The sequence below is a fragment of the Euprymna scolopes genome, chromosome 12 (genome assembly GCF_053919585.1).
Source record: "Euprymna scolopes isolate OS-2025 chromosome 12, ASM5391958v1, whole genome shotgun sequence".
Lineage (NCBI taxonomy): Eukaryota > Metazoa > Mollusca > Cephalopoda > Sepiida > Sepiolidae > Euprymna > Euprymna scolopes.
Window position 1 is genome coordinate 67,281,431 of NC_136493.1, and position 24,904 is coordinate 67,306,334.

General features: G+C 36.0%; 1 protein-coding gene, 1 long non-coding RNA gene and 1 pseudogene across 2 annotated transcripts in view; 2 read left to right on the top strand and 1 right to left on the bottom strand.

Annotated features, from left to right (window-relative positions):
* The window catches only part of LOC145291316 (large ribosomal subunit protein eL27-like), a 358,375-nt gene that overhangs the window by 249,173 nt on the left and 84,298 nt on the right, over positions 1-24,904 (bottom strand). The gene's annotated exons all lie outside the window — the stretch shown is intronic.
* Positions 1-24,904, top strand: part of LOC145291317 (uncharacterized) — a 155,173-nt gene that overhangs the window by 1,905 nt on the left and 128,364 nt on the right. The window lies entirely within an intron of this gene.
* Positions 24,677-24,890, top strand: LOC145291724 (U2 spliceosomal RNA; annotated as a pseudogene).

Below are 24,904 nucleotides of genomic sequence, written 5' to 3' on the forward strand. Positions count from 1 at the left end.
TTAAATGTAGCTGAGAGAAAAACATTCTGGGAAAAATAAAGGTTCTTGATTGTAAGTTAATATAGAGTTAAATAGCTAAGAATGATGTAAATTAGATGTGATGAATGATTAAAAATTTGCAAGCAAATCTGGAATCTATATTCTACACAAAAAACACAGTTTTAGAAATAAAGACAATGGATTATTAATGAAGAAATTTAGATCTATACTAAGGATTAACAAAGATAAGCAATATTGTTTCAAAACTGTGAACACAATTTTAGTCATATTGATGATGAAATAGTTGATACCGTTTCTAGATCAACAAAATAGCTTAACAAAAATTAGCAATATGAATTCCAAAAAAAAAAAAAGGAAAAAGGAGAAGAAAAAAATTAGTAATTAAAGAATGGGGATCAATTGATACTGTTTTAAGATCAGTAAAACTTGAAAACCCTAGCATTTTAAATAATACTCTTGTTCTGAACGATTAAATCCAAAAAACCAAGGTGGACCCCCACTTTCATTGGAGTAAAACATACATGGAGCTAAAGAATATATTTATTATTAGAATACTTATTAATAGGATATGTATTATTATTATTAGATAAGTATTTAAGAACTTAATTCTTGAATTGATATTTTTGTATTAAAACCACACATGACCTCAGAAAATGATGGTTGGATGGCAAGCGTAGGTTAAATCTTTGGTAATAAAAGCAGTATCATAGTTAAGATATGCATTACAAACTTATATTTTGAATAGGTTAGCCTAGTTGTAATTGGATTTGTTTAATTAATAAATAAATAAATCATAAATGCATATTAGGAATTTACGAAACCTAGAAACCTGCATAAACATTAAAATATCGAACAGCTTGAGTTACTTTCCTTTCAATGTTATGGATACATATTAGGATTTTGGTAACTTATAATTCAACTAAACCTTTAAAATTTCGACTGTACAGACACCTCCCTTTTTACATCTAAAATATCCGATAATCGTAAATTTTAATAGGAAGAAACGAAAGAAAATAAAAAATAAATTGAGATCCTTAATTTTAAATGAAGAATGAGAATGTATAAAATAATAAAATGAGAATGTATAAAATATAAAATGAGAAGTATAAAATAATGTTAACCTTCTTTTCCTTATTGAATAAGTTTTAAACAAAAACTTTTCTTAAATCACATAAATAGGTTAGTTGATATTTTCGTATATTATATTCCAGATACGAAGCTAACATAGAATCGCAACAATATAACTTAATTGATTAGTCCGGATTAGAAAAAATAATTTAAATTAAATAAAGAAATTTAATTTAAGAAATCAATGAATAGTATTAATAAAACATATAAAATGAACATAGGTAATTAGTGGTAACATTGTATGATATTTTGTTTGAAAATTTTTTTAAATGGAGATACGAAAATAAGTAAATATATAAATCTTTAAAAAATACTCTGCAAGGATGTGATATAGGTAAAATATTTTCGCTTGTTTTCTTTACCTTATAAGGGAAATGGTTTCCATAACGTTTTATTGTTAGTGTTTTTATTCAATAAGTCTGAAAAAAGGCTGTTTTTGTGAAAATCTTCAAACGACATAATGTTTAAATTTGTCCGAATAGTCTTGAAACAATTGTAACTAACGATGGAATACAGTATTCCTACCTTTGATGTCTTGGTTTTTGTTAAAACAATATATGAATGCTCAATTATGGAATATGATAATTTTGTAGCTTACAGTTTAAGTCATTTCTTGTTGGCTTATAATTTATTGGTATATGAACGATTACTTAATTTTCAATTATATAAACCCAGTAAAATTCGGAATACTACAAATAACACACACACACACACACACACACACACACACACACACATATATATATATATATATATATATATATATATATATATATATATATATATATATATACTCGGGTTTTTTTATATTCAAAAGTAATGGACTAATGAATTCAACGAGGTTGTTAGATAGTGCTCAATAAAAAGAGCTGATAATACTTGTTTATTGTTATATAAACATGCTCACATCCCGCTGCTACAAATAGCCACTTGTTTCAATCAAACAACAGATATCATCAGGCAGCGACTTGACTATTCAAAAGTTTGAATAGTCAAGTCGCTGCCTGATGATATCTGTTGTTTGATTGAAACAAGTGGCTATTTGTAGCAGCGGGATGTGAGCATGTTTATATAACAATAAACAAGTATATATATATATATATATATATATATATATAACACACATGTATATATATATATAACACACATATATATATAAATAACACACACATATATATATATAAATAACACACACACACATACACACACACACATATATATATATATATATATATATATATATATATATATATATATATATATATATACTAGTATGGATGCCCGGCATTGCCCGGGTGTTTGGAGGGGCGGGTTGAGCAAAAATAAAAAATGTGGTAGTAGGAAGGCAGGCTCGAACCTGTACCGCGAAAGAGGAAAAGAATGTGAAAAAAACGTGACGTATTTGCTGTTACGACCCCCCGCCAAACCGTAAGTGACGTAGGTTTAAATTAAGGCTAGACAATCGAAAAGAGGGGATGATTTTCGAAAATATCGGCGAAAAAAACGATCGTTTCCTGTAGAAAAGTGCCCAGTTGAGAGTGAAGATATTAATGTTTTTAGCCAATTTTTCAGTATTTGTCGTCTGAAGGGTCGAGCTTCAAAACGATACTGAACTTGTGAAAATCCGTCGCCTCTGTCGAAAGTTTTAGGCTGACATGCATAGATTTATATATTTGTATCTCAAATACATAGATTTATATATTTGTAGCTCAAGTACATAGATTTATATATTTGCAGCTCAAATTTTCGACCCAAGCCGATTAAAAAGCTTGCCCTATCTCTGAATATCCTTTATGTAAAATTTCAAATGTTTAAACCAGAAATTGTCTGAGTAATTTCGTAGAGACCGCAGAGGTCAAATTCTTTTTAACTGTGACCTCTATTATGACGCCTTAACATTAATTGTTTTGGGCTCAAATCAAGTTATTAAGTTAGATCCATGTCCAAGTAACTTATATCTAAAATTTCAAGTGTTTAGATCCAAAATTGGCGGAGGAATTTGGTAGAGTTCTCAATGGTTAAATCGTTGAACTTTGACTCCTTAACAGCCACATTTCTGGCCGAAAACTGATTACAAAGATTTTTCCAAATCTCACTATGCTGTATATCAAATTTCGAGTCTGTAGACTGAAAATTGACAGAGTTATTGTGTAGGGAAATGTACACAGACAGACACTTTCATTTTATAGATATTGATACGTATATAAATACGTATATAAATAAACTGTGTCAATCGCTTTATTGCAGATTAGTAAAATATCAATATTTCACTAAATATACGTCACAAAATAATTAAAATTGTATCATGAAAAACTGCTTTATTTTATTAAAATTCATGCGATATTCACAAAGTTTTAATATTTTAAAAACTATTGTAAGTTCACTATGTATCATAAATGTTTTCGATTCTTTGCTAAATTATGATTAGGTAAAAAAGCAAATGAAAAAAAACTGAAGAACAGAAAAGAATTTCCAAAAATACTTGCAAAATGTGTTTTTGATGTCAAGTAGACATCAGGAAAACGTTTTCACACTGTTTCAGGAAAGGTATTAAATTTTTTAATTCCGTGACACCAGAAAACACACAGAAAAAATTGTATTATGTTAAGCATTTTCAAATATTTCTTGTTCCAGAGGTAATGTTATTAATTGTAGATTATTGAGTTTTGCTGTGGATAGCTTTGAAAATTTGTAATAAAATAAAAAAAAAAAATGTTTCAACATGTATTATTTTAGTTTTAGCCTAAAATAGAAGGACAGGCAGTTATGTAGTTATGTAGATGTTGGTGACACGCAGTAGTCATAATACCAATGTAGCTATTAGCTTTAATATTATTATAGGAGTTACATTCTCCAAAAATGCATTTGAACTTATAGATAACATTAATTTTTTCTAACATTATAAGTGTTGGTGATGAGTTGTTTTTACTATAAGATTTGGGGACTTAAATTTCTTATGGTAAATAATGAGTCAAATTTTAATGTTATCATTTGGGAATATCCATCCGTGTACATTATTTTTTAATGTTTTTTTCTTTTAATTTAAAGTCTGCTTACATTTGATTACAGTAGTATATATGAATTAAGTTTGATTACAGTAGTATATATGAGTTAAGTTAAAGATATGATGTTGAATATTATTCTTATTTGTATTAAAAAAAAATTTAATCATTTATATTATTTGTTCATAAGCAATATACTTAAGAAATGCATTACTAATAAAGACTGTCTTGTATTTTGTAGTTAAATTAATAATGCTTTTTTTTAGAGGAGGAGATTAGTTTTACACGGTTTGGAAGGTTTTTAACAATGGCTATTTTGTAGTGATGAAGGCATTCAATATACAGATATAAATATGTATATATACACGCACACACACACATATATAGAGATACACATATAGATATACACACATATATATATGTAACAATACATATACACACTCGTACATGAATATACACATATACATATAAATGCACATATATAAATACACATATATGCACACAAATATATATACATATACACACACATACATACACATATACATACATATACACATAATGTACACTTATACATATATGTATGCATATTTACAATGTGACAAAGGGTATTTCATGCCCTTCTCCCTCCTTCTTCCTTCAAATCGTATGTGTTCGTAAGTAACTCTTCAGGCCAGCTAAACTGCAACAGATTTTGCCACAGAATAGGCACAACCAATCAGTTTTGTTTGCAGTGACATTATTGAGGCGCAAGATAGGTAGTGCACATTTATGCAAATGGATTTTGAGGCCAGCAAGAGATAGGCACAATTTTTCACATATGATAGCCTGGCAACTTTGCAAACGTTTGTAAGCATTGTACTGCATACTGCTATTCTCAAAGGATTCTCTGCTTTTGTCAATCAGTTTCGGCCAGTATAGCCATTTTTCCCATTGATCCACAGATAGTCCAGATAAGATGTCCTTAAACCTCTTCTTCGGTTTTGATGCACTTCTCTTTCCTTCCCACATTTCACCATAGTGACCAACCCATCAGAGAAAATCTTTCATTACCATCGACTGAATGTTTGATGGAAACCCTCAAGAAGTTTTATTTGGTGTTTATAGTGTCCATTTTTCGTTTGGAGACAGGAAAGCCGTCATAACACATACTCAATGATTTCCATATGTGACTTGATATCATATTAGGGTCACACATATTTTTTAAGTGTTGAAAAAGACCAAGAAGCTCTTTCAATGCTGAAGAAGATTTCCCTGTAAAGGCTGCATCCTTAAGAGAGGTTAGTGTGTAGATATACAAAAGAGTGCACTACATCTAAATCATTAATTTCAGTGAACATAGTTGGTTCCATTTAAGGCAATCCTAGTTTTTTAGGTTGATCTTTGAACCGAATGTGTTACATGCAGATACATAATGGTCCATAAAGCATTGTAACTCATCTTCTGAATGTGCAACGATATCACAATCATTTATGTAGAGCAGCTGCCTCACCAATAAAGGAGAGACTTTTGTTAGGAAAGTAGTCTATAGACATTATATACATTGCCAGATGTCAAATATTTAATGTAAATACCGTCTGATTTTCATAGAACGCCACGAGAAAGACTATGGCAAAGTATATATTGAATAACATGGCTGCAGAAATGTCATCTTGTTTGAGTTATTGTTGATCGGTATTACCTCAAATAGAGTGCCGTTGAAACTAATTCTAGCCTTCATTCAGTCCTGCAGAGAATGAATTGCACCCACAATTCTCTCAGAGTAGCCTAACTTCAGTAAGATCTCCTAAAAACTTAATCTGTTTACGGGATCAAAAGCGTTTGATAAGTTAATAAAACGTTGGTACAACAGAAGATTTTGTTCTTTGCATTTCTGCAATTGCCAAGCGCCAAAATTGATATCCACAATGCCACAACTTGCATGAAAACTACACTGTGATTCAGGTAGTATTCCATTGACAATTGTATGGACTAATCTATTTAGAATAATCATTGAAAACACTTTTCCAATGATAGCAAAGATATGCCTTTAAAATTGCTGCAGTTCGACTTGGAGCCCTTCTTATACAACAATGCAAATATTGCATCTCTCCAGTCTTGAGATACTTCACTTCTCCATACACTTTTCTCACCACCATTCTATAGAATCTCTTTTGCTATGCCATCCATTCCTGACACTTTTTTGTTGTTCATTTGACTCATGGAAGCTTTTATCTCACCTCTAGAAGGCACACCATCAAGAACCGTGATTGGTCCATGATGCTTAATGAGATTCAATACAGATTAGTCGATGACTGAATGGCAATTAAGAAGTTCACACCAACGCTTCTGGTAGTACCGTCCTTTGATTTTAGAGGAACAGAAATTGATTGTTGCGATACATTTGATTTGATTTGATGAGTCTCGAGCTTTTGCTGTAAGTTGTGCTTCTTCTCCCTTCTTCAAGCCACAACTGGATTTGAATTTTCCGCATATGTATTTGTGCCACTTTTTAGAAATCCTTGTATGTTTTTGTAGCTTCCATTTTTACTTGGTTGGATAGATTTGATAACAAGATTTTTTGAAAAATATCGCATTTTGTTTCAAGGAGTTCATCAATTTCCTCATAATTTTCAGCAAACCAGTCTTGGCACCTTTTTTTCTCCAATCCTAAAATGTCAGAAAGCATTTTTCCGATAAATTTGTTTCATCCATTCAATAGAGTTAAGTGCATTCTGAAAAATGTTCTTTGTTTCAGTAAGATGAAAAAACTGAGACTTTGTAGCGAGCTGCTACTACGAGACTAGGCTGTATTCTCACCTTAGTTCTCTCTTTCTCCCTACTCTTTTCTCTTTTCCTTCCTTTCTTCTTATATGTCATCAGAGTTTCCAGCCAATGAAAAGCGAGAACGGTTTACGTGGGACATTCGAGTGAAGGAAACATCTCTTACTTCCATGGCGACTAGAGACAGAACACACGCCTCACTCCTCAGCTCCGGTTAGGTAGCCAAGAGGAGCATTGAACATTAATACAAACTTTACAAAATGCACTGTCTTTCTTTGTAACCCGAGGAAAACACACATATATATCGGATATATAAAACCTCATGAATTCATAACAAAGTCGCGTTACACGTCCTCATTTTTATAAGAAGACAATGTCTTCTATTACCAGTATTTCTTTCTATTTCAGCGCTCCAGTTCTCCCTGTTATCGGAGGCGCCCCGAAGTGGGAGCCTACCGAAATGGTGACCTCTAATTAGTACCCATGTTAATGTATGGTAATAATACCATAACTTCAAACTTTTTGCAAGTGGTGTTATGTTGTGTTTTGGAATGAATTTTGTTATGTTATGTTTTGGAATGAATTTTGTTATGTTGTGTTTTGGAATGAATTTTGTTATGTTGTGCTTTGGAATGAATTTTGTTATGTTGTGTTTTGGAATGAATTTTGTTATGTTGTGTTTTGGAATGAATTTTGAGTTCCATTTTGCCAGGCGATGATCTGTCCAACATTCAGTGTCTCTCATAGCTCAAACATGGTACGGACCTTGTAGATCAGATATGCCATTGAGCATGGGTGTTGTCATGTACCTTTGTATTTGTTTTTCTGACAAAACCAAGCACGAGATCTTACTTTTTACAAAATTGCAAAAACTGAAAGTCATTCCAATCCATGTGAATCTAAACATTTTCAATTTTGAAAATCCTTCCCCACTTTTGCCAAGAAGAATGATCATCAGGGATATTAAGAATTAGTTGTCTTAGCTCATCGTTAAAGATGTTTGTTTCAGTGCCCATGGTTGGGGCATAAACCGATACCATTGTAACAAAACATCTTTGTTGCAAAAGGAGATGTAAAGAAATAATATGTTCTGATTTACCAAATAGAAGTTTTGTAAGTTTTTTAAGAGTTTGATGGTAAAATCTATGCTTGATCAGCAAATTTCCCCTTGCAAAAGAAAATATAACCAGGGCTTGTTTCTACCATCAGCAAGACGTGTCTCAGAGAGACCAGCAATGTCAATGTCATATAGAGAAAACTCTCTGGTTAACAAAGCAGTTCTGTAGAGGACAAAGTAAAGTTTGATATAAAACTACATGAATTTTTTAGGTAAGCACATAGAAACTTTACCAGGGTAAATGGAGACTATCAGCCACTGTAGCAGTAATCGATCTAGAAGGAAAACTTCAAATATGAAATCTTAGTGTCTGGTATTGACCAATCGTCTCATTTTCAGTGCCATGGAAAACTATATCATACCTCAAAAGTTGATTGCGTGCAGTGCAGCTCAACTTGTTATAAATAACTCATACGCAGGTACCTCCTTGATCTTTTTGTGTTTTCTTGTGATGCATTCTTTGTCCACTTCCAATATGCATACAGATCTAACAACCTGGGAATATGTTGCTCAATCTGTGCACAGTGTCGACTCTTAGCATCATTTCAGTTGCCTAATCAAAGTGAAAAAACATGATTCGGCAAAATTATGGGCGTCAAATCAGTTTTTTCTGAGAGAACACTACTTGCTTTGTGTGAGGAATAGAAAAGGTATCTTAAACAAATGCTTTGTTTCAAAATCTACTGCTACTGGCCAGAGCCAGTAGCAGTAGATTGCTCGTTTAGTGATAATAAAATTAAAGATAATATTATCATTATCAAGAAATGAAAAGCAGAAAAATTGGTTTTCTACCTCTGTCAGCATGAAAGTTGCATGCTGGAATGCACAAACATTACTTGACAGCTCATCTACTAGTTGGCCAGTTGTGTACAAATCCCAAGAGCGATATGAACCTTCTATTATGTCAGAAAGTGACACAATGTTCAACGAGCGAGATCGGAGATGCGCCACTGTACAAATGCTCTCTACTGATCCAAGTTATGACAACAAGAGCATTGCCAGTACTCTCAAAATGCAAATCCGAACAGTTCAACGAAGTTTCCGGTCACAATTATGGTCTTTGGTGTGGTTTGAAGTGAGGGCCACATCACGCCACCTCACATCTTCAAAGTTGGCTTGAAATACCAAAATGTACCTGTTTGTGCTGAAGTGTGTGGTAATCCCCTGGCGCAGTTAGGTGGCCGCTGGCAAACACTGAGTATGGCAGCAGGACTTGGCGCTGGCCCATCAGTTCAAAAAAGCCCAGGCTTGGCTTCAGAAGGAGTTTTGTACCGTTCTCTCACCGCCCCCTTTTCTCCTGACCTGAACTCATTGGACTACTTCGTTTGGTCATACATCGAGAATATCATCAATATGACCTCCCACAACACCAAAACCAGCCTGATTGCCACCTTCCACTGAGCTCCCGCTGTCACTTGTGGAAAAGGCATGCTTTCAGTTCCAGACCTGTATCGAGGCGATGGTTGAGGCTGAAGGCAGCGTCATTGAATAGATGTCAGTTCTAATTAAATTACCTCAATTAATTTTTTCAATAAAAGTTTTAAAATAAACCTGTAGTGTTTTCTTTAGAGTGACAAATTTATTGTTCCACTCTGTACATAGATATATGGTAGTTTCCTTCAGTCTTGACAGACTACGGATACCTACTGTAAGGGTGCCTGCGCATGGAATTTTTGTGGCAAGAGTTGCACAATCTCTAACCACATCTCCCTTGAATCAACATTGTTAAACACCAGTGGCAAGTGAAGTGTATGTACAAGGCGAGTGGAAACAATGCCGAAGTAAGCGGAGTGCACATACAGCACCTAGAATTCCCAAATGGTTACCCATCTTGTACTAACCAGGCTCAACTTTGCTTAACTTTGGTTATCTGATGAGAACCGTTGTGTCAATGCGATTATGTCATATATATATATATATATATATATATATATATATATATATATATATATATATATCAGTAGATAGATAGATATATAGTCCGTTTATTATACAAACATTATTGCTTACATAAGTGTATGCACATATGTAAGCAATAATATTTGTATATAATGTTTGTACGTATACCAGCTCAGTCCTCTATTGAGCACTCTTTAATAATCACGCAGATTTCATTGAATTTACATCTAGGAAAACAATCTATACAGCCATTATATAAATGTACAGTTTAGATATGCTGTAAAAAAATCCTCTTATACTAACAACTTAATTGAATAAGAGTGGATTGACTTGGTGAAGGCAGTCATTTTTAATTGCAGCGAACATAACTAAAACATAACATAACTGAGTAAATTCTTAAGCTAGTTATGTCCTACGTAATATGTACAAAAATATCATCATTGCTTGGCTTTGCAAATGAAGATCTAGGAAGGGGCTTGTCTACGTTTTCTGAAGACACGCTCATGGCTGACAAGTCCAATTACTGGATAAGCAGGTTCGCCTGCAACTTTAGGGTCTGGTCTGAGTTTAGAGTAAGTTAGCATTCATTCCTCCTGCATCTTCTGCCCTCTGAGTGTTCTCGAAGGAGAAGATTGCTTCATGGATGTTGTGCTGCCAAATATCTTAGTCTGCTACAAGAGTTGACCACTGGTAGCAATCGATGAGGCACCAAAAAATTTCTTCAGACATTCTTTGTACCATTTCTTTGGTGCTCCTTTGTGGAAGTGGCCAATGGAAAGTTTGCCATACAAGGTGATTTTGGGAAAGCCGTGATCTTCCATCATGGAGATGTGACCAACCCAGCATAGTTGCAATTTCAGCAGCATGGCCTCAATACTGCTGATTTTGGCCTGTTCGAGCACTTCAAGGTTGGTGATGAAATCACTCCAGTGAATGTCGAAGATGGTACAGAGGCAGTGCTGGTGTTTTTTTTTTGTTTTTGTTTTTTTTTACACAGTGGTCACCACTTATTAAGGCCCGGAAGCCACTCAGGGATAAGGGTTATTGCAAGTACATTACGTTAGTGTGGAGATTTGATGAAGTGTTTACTTAAGGGGGCGGTTCATTAGGAATTTGTTAATGTTGAACTTGAAGACATCAAAGTTGTAGTCAGGTGGGAAGCAGGCAGACGGAACAGAGTTCCACAGGCATGCAGTTCTAAGAAAGAAGCTTTGTTCATGGAATCCACGTTTTGATTTAGGCACAGATAAAGAGTGGGGGAAATTTTCACAGTGGATTCGGCTAGACGGGTGTTTTTCATGAAAGATTGGCGAGGAGGGACCAGAGATTGGAGTTCAGACGAGCACCTGCCATGGAAATAACGATAAAACAAGGATAGGCTCGCAACGTCTCTTCTGTGGGAGAGAGGTTGCAGGGTAGAGAAAAGGGCATTCCCCACTAAGCCACAAAGTCTATTTTGTACTCTGTCAAGGCAGAATAGGCTGTTTTTAGCATCTCCTGCCCAGATATGGCAGCAGTATTCCATCCTTGGACGTACTTGGCTTTTATATAGATAGAGAATTGCATCAGTAGTGAGATATCTTCTGGAGCGGTAGAAGGATCCCACCATCTTTCCAGCGACTTTGGCAACAGACTTGATGTACGTGTTCCATTTCAGATCAGGAGTAAAGGTCAAACCCAGAAGCTTGTCAAAACATGGGGCCTCTCCCAGACGAGAGCCATCCATCCCAATTGATGCCAGATGGGGATAAGAGCGTTGATGATGTAAGGATAGGAGTTTGGTTTTTGGTTTTAGATGCATTAAAGGTAACCAGCCACCTCTTCCCCCACTGAACCATGCGCTCGAGATCAGAGGAGAGAGAATCAGAGAGAACTTTGTCATTTACAGCCTTTGATGTGTTGCCGTAGATGGTCGTGTCATCAGCATAGATGTCAACGAATGATTTAAGTATGTGTTTAGGGAGGTCATTGATGTAGATCAGGAAGAGAGTTGGGTCCAGGATTGACCCCTGAGGGACTCCAGCATTAATACTGCAGGCCTCTGATTTTTGTCCATCGACCACTACTCTTATGAGCCTATCGGAGAGAAATGATTTAATGATTGAAAAAACATTTCCAGTAATACCGTAGCTGGAAATCTTGTGAAGTAGACCCTTATGCCATACTTTGTCGAAGGCTTTTGATATGTCAAGAGCAATTGCCCTAGAAAGGAAGCCTTTGTCAAGAGATTCACTAATCCTGTGAGATATAACTGTCAGCACATCTGCAGTAGATCTTGCAGAGCGGAAACCATATTGTGTGTCACTAAGAAGGTTGTTTCTGCTGAGATGGTTGACTATTTCTCTATTTAATATGGATTCTAGATAGTATTGTACTTGTACCCCTCATATTAATTACTCACACCCCTTTCTATTGTTCCAGAGTGTAACCAGCAGTGCATTCTTAGGAGCCGGAAGGAATTGGTAACCCGAAGATCGTCGAGTCCCTCCTCTCGACTATTAGACCTACTGCTCAGTAGAGGCCTGCACCTTCACTCGCCTACTAGTTCCTTTCCCCTGTCTGCTCATAGGAAGGTGTGTCTACTCATCTAGATTCCAGCAACTTACTCATAACACACAGGAGACTTATTGGTCTGTACTGAGAGGGAGATGACTTATCACCTGAATTCTTAAGTACAGGGCAAACTGATGAGGTCTTTCAGGGAGTCGGAAAGCACTTCTCCTTAAGGCAGCGCTTAAACAGTTTTGTCAGTATGGGAGCAAGTTCTGGTTGAAGCTTTTTTAACACTATAATTGGGATGCCGTCAGGGCCAGTTGCTTTACTGGAATCAAGGTTCTTGATTAGCTTGGCGACCTCATGCACGGATATTTGTATGTTACCTAGCGTGTTCTGTGTTATAGGAGGAAATATGGGGAGTTGATGGCCTTCGTCGCATAGGGTAGAATTAGCTGCAAAGTTCTTTGCAAATAGTTTGGCCTTGTCTGATGCTGACAAGATGACCTCTGGTCCATTGATAATGGTTGGGATAGAACGCACACTTCTGTTAGGATCCTATTTGTTATTTGCCAAAACTGGTGGGAACCAAGCCACTGATCAGCTACCTTGGATTTAACAGACTGGGCATATAGCTCTCTTGCATTTTTTATTACTCTTTTACAGTGGTTGCTGGCGTTCCTGAAAGCAGCTTTAGTCTCAGTGCATCTATTACGTGTGTAGTTATGGAAAAAGTGATTTCTGTGCGCGATAGCAGCAGCACATTCTGGGGAGAACCATGGCTGGCTGTTAGGTTTTTGTTGGAATTTTTTAGATGGTATGAATTAGTCTATGCCTACAATTAACCATTCGGTCAGATCTGATACTATAGAGGACACTTCCTTTTTAAACATGGAGTGCAGAGGTAAATCAGATATGAATGTACGGAAGCTACCCCAGTCAGCCATAGAGTATCGGTATACAGTACGGTGGAGGGGTACGTCTGGGGACTTATTACATTTCGTTTTTATCTTAACTGATACGATGGAGTGGTCGGAGGATCCTAGAGGAGAATGAACGGAACATGAACATAGCTCAGGGGAAGTTGAGAGAAAAAGGTCTAGGAGGCTTGCATATTGACCGGGTGTATCGGGCACACGGGTGGGTTCGCGAACAATCTGAGTGAGGTCATAAGCAATGGCAAAATCATGACAAAACCTCCCCTCATCATCTGTCTTATTTGAATGGGTCAGCCATTCCACGTTATGGATGTTGAAGTCACTACAGATGTGGATGTTAGCCGAGGGATGTGCAGACAGGATGTGGCCTATTTTCTCAGATATGCTCTTAAATATAGTAACTCCGCTGTTGTGGGGCCGATAGAGGGCAAATATAAATGCAGTGGTGTTAGCAAGTGCAACCCGGAAGCACATATAGGGTAAATTAGGATCTTCTCTAGAGATATCCCTGCCACATGGGAAGCCATCTTTAATGTAGGCACATATTCCATGCCCATGGCGATCTTGGGGGTCAGATTTAGCTGTTAAATTAGAATATCCGCTAATTATGAACTCATCTAGGGAAGTGGTCGGCCCTATTCCAGTTTCGCTTAGAAATAATATGTTCGGTTTCGTCTCCTGTAATTGGGTTTCAACCTCTGGAAAGTTGGAACGTAGACCCCTGATGTTGGAGAAGGAGACCTGGTAGTAGGGGTCTACGTTGGAAGATGGGGTTCTAGGTTTAATCGAGTTTTTTTCTGGAGATATTTCATGTTGAGGTTTTGGGATTTGTGGAACAGGTCGGCAGATTTGGTTAGAGCAGTACAGAAAGGGAAAGTAAGAGAGAAAAAGACAGCAAATTTTTTTTTTTTTTGTAGCACATGAAAGGTAAAGCCGTAACAATTACCCACTAGTATGGCATCGAGAGGCCCCACCAGAGACTACTGCATGGTCCAGATCCACTCACCAAATGGCAATACAGCAGTCCTAGTACTGATAGGACAGCCTCCTTAGTGGTTAATCCAAGGTTGGGGTCCCTGACTATCAGGCGGATAACATCAGCCCAGACAAAACGTTTACCTCCAGCACCCTTACTAGTGACATGGCCACAAGGACAGACATAGAGACAGAAAAATTTCCGACATCTCAGACTACTGTTCACCAAGTACTACCGACCTTTGGTGTAAACGCTTGAGGTGATGCAGATGATGATGATATGTGACCCACGACTCTGAGCCGTACAAAAGGGTAGTCAGTATGACGGGTTTGTACACACTGACCTTGGTAGATTTCTTCAGATCATTGTTATTCCACACTCGCTGATACAGTTTACTAAAAGAACCGCTGGCTTTGTCCACTTCCTTGTCTATCCTGGCATCTGATGATATGGTGCACCCAACATAGGTGAACTGTTGGATTGCTTTCAATTTTGTTTTACTAATGTTGATGTGAGGGGGGATGTACTCTTCTCTAGGTGCAGGCTGTTTTCTTCAGGTTGTCTCAGTTCAAAGAGCTGAGCAGCTTCTGCAAAGCAGGACGTTAGACACTGCAGGGCTTTCTCTGCATGTGCAACGTGCAGTGTCATCAGTAAAGAGGAGGTCATTGAGAGGGGCTGTATCCACCTGAGGTTGAATAGGTTGCCATGGAGATGGTAGCGAATGAAGATACCATTATCATCATCAAGATACTCAGTGGTCTGCCTTAGCATCATACTGAAGAAGATTGTGAAGACGGTTGGAGCAAGGACACAACTCTATTTTACACTGTTAGTGATGGGAAGGGTTCTGAGAGGTCGCTGTTAAGTCTGACATAGTCATGCTGGTCTTCATGCAGCTGGACAACCATGTTGAGGAACTTTTGGGGCAGCCGAGTTGTTTCATTATCTGCAACATTCCTTTCCTGCTCATGGTTTCGAAGGCTTTTGTGAGGTCCACAAAATTAACAAAGAGTCCTTTTTTCTGCTCCCTTCATTTTTCTTGAACAAACACCCTGTTTATGGTGCTTCTGTTGGCCCTGAAGCTCATTGGGTCTCTGGAAAATAGTCTTCAGCAATGGAGGGCACCAGTCTGTTAAGCAAAATCCTTGCAAGGATTTTGCCTGCAATGGAGAACAGAGCTATTCATCTGTAGCTGGAGCAGTCTGACCTTTTCTCTTTGTACAAGGTGATGGTGACTGCATCGTGGAGGTCTTGAGGCAATTTACTCTGCTCCCAGCAAAAGACGAGAAACTGATTGATTTTGGAGTGCAACACAGGGTCACCATGTTTTCAGATTTCTGGTGGGATCCTGTCAATTCCTGCAACCTTGCCATTTCTTAGCTGCTCAATTGCCTTCATGGTCTTTTCAATCGTAGGTGACTCATCCAGTTTCACTTTCACTTCACATTCATGGGAAATGCAAAGAATTGCCAAATGTTGAACAATGCAATCAGCACTGAAAAGGGATTGGAAGTGTTCAAACCAGCAATTTAGAATGGACGCTTTGTTAGTTAGGAGTGACCGTCCATTTGCACTATGCAATGGACTCTGGATCTTTTGTGTAGGGCCATACACTGCCTTCAAGGCTTCATAGAATTCCCCCACAGTCGCCAGTGTCTGCACAAGTGGCTGAGTTTTCTCTGTGAGGTTAATCCACCACATGTTATTCATCTTACAAAGCTTGTGCTGGAGATTGCTACATACGAGGCAGAAGGCTGCTTTCTTCATGGGACAAGCTGTGTGGACTAAGTGGGCCTGCTGAGCTGATATCTTCTTTGCCAGCATTTCCTGGATCTCCTGATCATTTTCATCGAATCAGTCCCTGTTCTTTTTGGTTGACACTTCAAGGACTTCCTCAGATGTCTGCAGAATGGTAGTTTTCTAGATGTTCCCAGAGTGTTTCGGGAGAGATGTTCATTGAGCAGCTTGTATCATTGAGCCTGCCTGGAACTCAGCTATCACTTCAGCTGACAGAAATCTGCTGACGTTGATTCTCTTTTTTGGGACTCCTCCTTTCTTTGATTTTGGTTTGAAGTGGACTCTGAGTTTGCAACGAACCAGGCAATGATCAGTGTAACATTGTGCACTGAGCATCATTCTAGTGTGTCGGACATCTTTAAGATCTTGTCAGTGCACTATGATGAAATTAATGAAGTGTCAATGTTTAGCTCGGTGATTCATCCTTATTGTTTTCAGACTGTTCTTTTGTTGGAATATGGCGTTGGTGAAAGTAAGTTGTAGCCCTGTGCAGAACTCAGGTAACACACACACACACACACACACACACACACACACACAGATATATTTTATATATTTAACTTTAATTCAAGTTATTATGTACCAATAATTTCATAAAACCAACAGTCGATTCTTTTGATAAGACAGAGGCGCATTCAAAATAAACGTTTCTGTTTAGAGCACAATTGAACCATGACATGACTATTGCATTTTAAACTTTAAGTCAAAGCATTAATTAAAGATAACTTTATAAAATCAACAGAATATATATATATATATATATATATATATATATATATATATATATATATATACAGTGGGTAGCAAAAGTAGATGGTACATTGTTTTTTTTTCGTATTTCTCAAAAATATCAAGTTAATTTGAATGAAATTTACACTCAATCTTTGAACAGATATTATCTAAAAATATAACAGAAATGAAGATACACTTAGTTGACAAATATTTATTAACAAAAAAATCAAATTACGCATATGCAAAATTATTTAACACGTTGTCAAATTGAATTCTTAAGCAGTCAATTCATCTTGCTATAATATTTCAACCAATCAGCAATTTCATTCTTAAGCAGTCATTTAATATTGCTACAATATTTCAACCAATTAAAAGGCACCCTAGGGTTCTATAGCTCCTTACGGGTCAGTTGATAACAGCTCTTAGACGTAGGTTGCCTCTTTTATTACTATTTAAAAATGGTTAAAACAAAGGAATTGACAAATGATATGTGCCAAGAAGTCATAGCAAGGCATAAAGATAGAAAGAGGTACAGGAAAATAACTTCAGTACTAAATTTTGTGGTGAGTACAGTTGGAGCTATCGCAAGAAAGTGGAAAACAACGGATGGTAGTACTTATCTAAGAAGTGGTCGGCCACCTAAATTAAATGATATTACTGCTCATTTCATTTCTTGTAACATAGAGTAAGCACCATTTCTGACTCGTTCAGAAATTCAGGGATTTGCAGGAAGCAGGTATTGAAGTAAGCAAGGACACAATTAAGAGATCATTAAATTGTATAGGCCTGCATTCAAGATCACCGAGAAAGATTCCATTGTTGAGTCCTAGATACGTGAAAGATCGTTTGAAATTTGTTTATATCAATGTGAATCGGATGACTTCTTGAACAGTGATTTGGTCAAATGAAACAAAAAATGAGCTTTTCAGAAGAAACATGTACATCCATGTATGAAGAAAAAAGGACACAGAATTTAAACCATCTAATACCATTCCCATTGTAAAATTTGGAGGTAGAAGTGTGATGGTTTGGTGCTGCTTTTCTGCAAATGGAGTTGAGGTATGGAAATCATAGAAAGGAAAATGAATGCAGCAAAATACATGAAGATTTTGTCAACACAAGTATTTATGAGAACAAAGAATATACAACTGAATCAAATTATCCATATGCAAAAGTATCCAACACATTTGTGTTGGATACTTTTGCATATGGATAATTTGATTTTTTGTTAATAAATATTTGTCAACAATGTATAGCTTAATTTCTGGTATACTTTTAGATAGATAATATCTGTTCAAAGATTAAGTGTAAATTTCATTCAAATTAACTTAAGATTTCTTTAGAAATACGAAAAACAAAAGTAAAAAAAAACAATGTACCAAATACTTTTGCTACTCACTGTATATACACATGCATATATATACACACATATATACATATATATACACATGCAGGCATATATATATATATATATATATATATATATATATGTATATATGTATATATATATATATATATATATGTATATATATATATATATATATATACATGCATACATACATGCATACATACGTACAGGGTGACCCAAAAAAAAAACGGGCCCCAAATCTAATTAGGCCCCGTTTCTTAGTGTTTTGTCTGAATGAAATGAAACTTTGGTCATAACTAGTTTATTATATTCAAAACATTACATCAAAACACTAGGGTCTTTGGCCTTTTTTCTCCGTTTTACAGCATATGTTCTAGATGACCTCCATTTAGCTTTTGTTTTTTTTGGGGGGTCACCCTGTATATGTACACATGCATGCATACATATATACACATGCACATAAAAAACTATATGGCGAATATACTCGGTGAACCAAGTGCAAAAGAAATACAAACAATAGCACTTAAAGGGACGGTTAGAATCTTAAAAAGATCTCTCAGTTGGAGTAACTAAATTAATGGGAGAATGTTAGGCATCCGGTAGAATGCTGCATCCCAAGGAAAAACAAAGTGATAAGAAAATTAAAACAAAAGAGATATAGACATGTACACATACATATATATATACACATGCATGCATACATATATACACATGCATACATACATATACACATACATACACATGTATACATACAGGCAATTGTTTCATCTTAACAGACACTAGCCATCTCAATGCTCATGACAATCCTCAACGCTGTTACTGGGTGACTCGTCAGTAATACCCAAACCACGTCCATGAGCTTGAAGATGATTTTTCAGGTTAACAGTTGACTTGCAAAGTTTGCTCCATATGTGGCACAGACTAGGTTGAGTATTGAAACTTGTTTTACTTTTATTCTCCCTGTCCACAGCATGTGTTTGTTTTTTTTTTTTTGTTTTTTTTTTTGTAGTTAATGCAAGCAGCTTTCGAGAGGAGCATCCAATCACATGTCTCACATTTTTAACTGTTTAATGCATATCAGGTAAAACTGATATTGCCTTTCCTCAGGTTTCTCTTGAGCTCAGCATGATCGATTCATTCCCATTCAAAAACCTCAGATCCCCCCTTCTCCATTTGGGCTGGCAGTTTGCTAGAGTTTCCAGTTCTGAACAGGAAATCTTTAGCATTAAGACTGTCTTTTATGCAATCCTTGAAGCACCTCTTTGGACCATGCTGTGGACGTTTCTCAGTTTTAAACTGCTTAGGTATCCTCATATATTCAACCTGAACAGCATGACCTGCCTAGCGTAACTGATTCCTCGTCACCATCGCTTCAATGCCCAAACATTCAGCTTTCTTGAGAAAGTCAGATGTCAGTGACTGTTATTTTCCATTCAGAAGTCTTTTGGGGCATTTCTGATGGAATCTCTCAAGTTGCTTCAAGTTGCTTCAAATGCTGTGTTGTCCATCTCCATGTCAATCTCTCAAGTTGCTTCAAGTTGCTTCAAATGCTGTGTTGTCCATCACTTTGATGAGTAAAGTAAAACAAAAAGATCGAGTAAACATTAATCTTGGTTTTGGAGTAACTAAATTAATGAGATCCCACAATCACCCCACAGCCGTTTTTCTAGTATTCCAAATGTTGTGCTGGCCTTCTGAATGTGAAGACATATCTCTGCATCCAGGGAGCCCTCTTTGGAGACTGTGCTACCTAAGTACACAAATGTGTCTACAACATTTAACCTTCTTCTCCTGACATAGATATTTGGTTCAATTTATAGAGCATCAGGTGCAGGGATGAACATCACTTTCGTCTTCTTAATGTTGATAGTTAAGCCAAAGGCGTCACATGCGGATGAAAAATAATTCATTATAGTTTGCATATCTCGTTCTGAATGAGGCACAAAATCAGCATCATCAGCATAAAGTAGCTCTCTAAGCTTCCAAGTGTTTGTGACTTGGTGTTAAATCTTCTTAGATTGAATGGTTTGCCAGTAGTCCTAAAGTGGAGAAAGACATCTTTATTGCAATCTTTAAATGTGTATGCAAGAAGCATTACAAAGTAAATGGAGAATAGAGTTGGAGCTGAAATATCCCCCTGTTTCATGCTGTTGTCAGCAGCAAACTCCCCAGAAACAAAAAAAATAAAATAACATGAGCATGTTTCTGTGGAATTCTTGAAACATTTTGACAAAAGTAGGAGGACATCCAATTTTCCCAAGAATTACCAACAAGGCTTCTGTTGCATTATTTTTTGTGATACTAATGGGAGTATAGTCCCTTACAGTTGAGAGATTCTATTTATAAATGCTGCTGCTATAAACTGACGAATCAAATTAATTCACATTCTGCTGCCAACCAATCAGAAACCAGAATTGTTCCATAAAAATGAGACCTTTTCTTTAGCAACCTTGCATGTTTTCTTTGTGTCAACATGGGAAGAATCTATTGCTCTTTGGCTACAAAATTATAAAGTCTGGAACCTGTACAGGACAGCTGTCTACTGAGAACTCGTCATCTCCAGGACTTGTATAGAACAACTAATCATCGGAAACTGTTCTGAATCTAAACATGGCTTCCAACTCAAGAGCCTCTCTGTTTACGGTGTAAAACGCATAAAGTCCACAAATACTTGATAAAGTGTCATCTGTGGTTCAATACATTTTTCCTACGACTGCCTTGCAGTAAATATCATATCCACAGTACCCCTACCCTCAGTGAAACTGCATTGTGCCTCAGGAATAATTAATGAACAGATGTTTATGATTAACTTATCCAACAAAACTCTCGCCAGTACCTTCCCTGCTGATTCAAGAAGCATTATCCTATGGTGATGATCACTATCAGGTTTTGTTCCTTTACCCTTGAAGAGAAACTAATAGGCCATTTATCCAATCTTGTGGTATTAGTGAACCCAGCCAAGACTTCTTGCTCAGCATGATTACATCTTTGTTGAAGTAGCTCAATGGGAATGCAGACTGGTACCGTCTCTGTCTTTATTTTTTTCATAGTCAAGACCACCTCATTAACTGAGGGTAACTCATCCATGTGATGAAGAATGTCAAACCGAGGTAGACTATTGATAACATTTACATCAACAACTAATGGGTGAAAAATAAATCAGCAAAGTGCTCCCTCCATCCCTCTTATATTTTATCTGGATCTTTAAAGAAAGTTGGCAGTAAAGTTACAAAAGGAGCAGACTTTGGGCCAAAAACCTGCTTAAGACGACTCAACCTCTGAAGATAAATTGGGCCACCACATTCTTCATTCTCCTCAGCTCTCTCTCTCTCTCTCTCTCTTTCTCGAACCTCCTTGTGCTCCTTGTAGTTTCTTTCAATTACTATTCTGTTTTTGAGATTGTCATTGAAAAGTGTTTCATGGCCGACATTTTTTAAAGCCTTTATCTCTTGATCATTATCATCAAACCAGTCTCTGTGTGCAGACTTCTTCAGACTGGAGATCTCTACTCCAAAAATATATATCTCATATTTAAAAGTTTCCCAGGTATCATCAAACTCAATCGGGCTTTATTTTTCATTCAGAGCTATGCGAATTGCAGGATATTTTAGTTTAGAAACATCAATATGTTTGAGAATATGTTTTAGAGTTTTCGTGCGAATGCACAGCTTAAATTTTCAACGTAGCAAATTATGATCAGCACTACGTTGCATGTGTCTCTTGTGTTACTTTTATGTGTTAGTCGATCATGTGCCTTTGATCATGCCACTTGTACACCTATGATTCGCTGGAATTCATCTAATTCGAGTATGTTAACACAATATATATGGGTATAGGGTATATACTAGGCACCGCCAAAACAGGTCAGTACTTTTTGACGGACCGTCTTTTTAAAAATCTACCAAAAATCAGGTAATTATCCGATCAATACGAAATTTTCAGCGATTATTAAGAGAAGAATGAACTTTATAACAGTGTACTTATTTTTCATAAACGATATTTATATATATATATTTTTTTGCTTACAACCCCCCCTTGTTTTGAAGTGGAAACAAATATGCTTAAAATAATCATCTGAAACTAAACTCAACATATTGTGTTGTTGTAAGGGACAGAATAATAGATTAAAAAAAAAAAAAAAAAATTGTTTGCATACCTTATTTTGACGTCTGAATATCAGAACTTCGATTGTGTTTAATTATCCAGCTTTTGAGTTTTGAAGTGTGAAATTCGGTGAATATGTTAAGTAAAATAATTAATTTAAGTTAAGCAAAACAAAAAAAAAAAATTTTAATATTTATACGAAAAAAGCCATTTTAAAATCTTTGATAAATAAATTAACAATTTTTTTTTAGCGAACCGAATAATGCATGACCATTATCAAACAGAGCATGCTTTGAAGAATCGATACAAAAAAAAAAAAAAAATTCAATAAATATTGTGCCCTTTGTGTTAAAATTATTTTTTTCGATCCCGTTTGAAAACGTTTGCCGCCTTTCGACTACGGTGGACCAAACGCGCTGAAATAATTTTTTTTTTATTCTGCTTTAAATTGGCCCCCTCCCATTTTGAGGAGCCTGGCCCCCACACACATACACATTAAAAACCAAACTCATACAAATGGTCACCCATCTGGTACTGGCCAGCCTCAGCTTAATAATACATTGAAATTTTCGTCACTGAAAAATAAGTTATTTTGGCCTGTTTGGTCTTCCATAGTTTGCTTCTTATCAAACGCAAACTTTCGACAGACACAACAAAAATTCACAAACTCGGTATTATATCGAAGCTCCATCCTTCGCTCAAAAAATATCAAAAAATTGGCCAAAAACGTTCATTTTTTCACCCCGAAATCGACAATTTTCGACAGTGGGGAGGGGGGTCAACAAAAACAGCCCTCTCGACCGGTTCTACGCATGCGTCAGATGACGTCATGACCTGATTTACTTTAAATAGTTGAAAAACTGAATAAATTTCATGTTCGTCACGTTAGTTCAGTTGATTAGCGTGTTGGTTCATTATCTAAACGTTTTGGATTCGAATCGTGGTGTGAGATATCTTTTTTTTCTCGATTTTTTAAATTTAAATATTGAACCAGTGTTATTTAAGCCATTTTTCACGTAACGTTCGTTTTTCTATTTGTTTTTTATTGTTTTTTTTTTACTTCGCTTATCCACCCCCGACCACACACCCAAAAACATCCGGGTACCCACCGATTTTTTAAATTTTAATATCGAAACAGGCTTATTTAAGCCATTTTTCACGTGTTCGTTTTTCTGTTTTCATCATTCGTTTGCCTTACGTTAGTTTTTTTTTGTGTTTTTTTCCCCCGCTTAAGTGTTAACGTTGTTTTCTTTTTCGCTTATAACAAACAAACATACGTCGTCGTCGCCGTAACGCTCGACGACTTCTGGCCGCACACCTGTCAATTTGGTTCTTAAATAAATTCAAACATCTTTCACTAACTCATTCTGGCTGGCCGATTTTATTTTCAAACTTTGCCTCAGGGCTTCCGGTTCGATCCTCCCCCTCCCCCCGGGTTCTTTTTTATTTAACACCACACACACCTACAAACACCCGGGCAACGCCGGATACCCCCGCTAGTCGAATATAAAACTAACTCGCGTTCATATTTTAGATAAATGTAGAGAAATGATTATAAGTGACCACGTTAATAAAAGTTCGATTTTTTTACTTACTGATAGAGGTTATTCTACGTAAAAGATACTGTGTTTTTAAATAATGAAACAGAATTCATTCATATATTTCGCAAAAAGTTTAGCTTATACACTTGACGCAAAACTTTGAAGATATATTTTTCTATGTTGGTTCAGGTTGGTGTCTGGCATTTCCAATGCAAAGGGAATATTTTACAATAAATTAAATAAAAAATCAACTATTAAAAAAATTGAAAATTATTCCAAATATTTTCAGATTTGTATACACATGGGTAAAAATCAAATTGAGAAATGTTTGATGAACTAAAAAAGTATAGCATTTTATATACTAAAACTAGAACACCCGTCGTGTGTCGTGTCCTGTTTTGTCAAATATTTTGTTTAGTATTTACTTTTTCAAAAACTCTTGATTGAAATAATATCTAAGAATTTAAATTTAAGGGACGCCTACATATCATCATCATTATATTATTACGCTTATCGCTCCGGCCGTTATCATGCTGTGCGTCCCTAAAAAAGGAAAGTGGAATATTCCAAAAAGTGGAATATTCCAATTAAACCTTGTCACCCCTTAATATATATATATATATATATATATATATATATATATATATATATATAATATATATATATATATATATATATTTATATATATATATATATTTATATATATATATATTTATATATATATATATTTATATATATATATATATATATATATATATATAAATAATTATTTTTTTACTAAAAGTGGTGTCGCTATTGAGGCAAGGCTAATAAAAATGATTTGTCTTTCTTGGCCTTTTGGCTAAGATCAAAGTGTAGTATCTGTTCCGGCAGATGCTGCACTTAAGATAATTTGTACCAGTCAATGGAGGGGAAACCCTCTATACTGGGACAATTATTATTTTTGGTAACCAGAGTGACCCCTTTTAGGGGAGCTGGTTTTTACCTCACATTAAAAACGGCCTTGTGCCTAATTTGCTCAGTGGGGGAGCAAATAAACACCATCTGT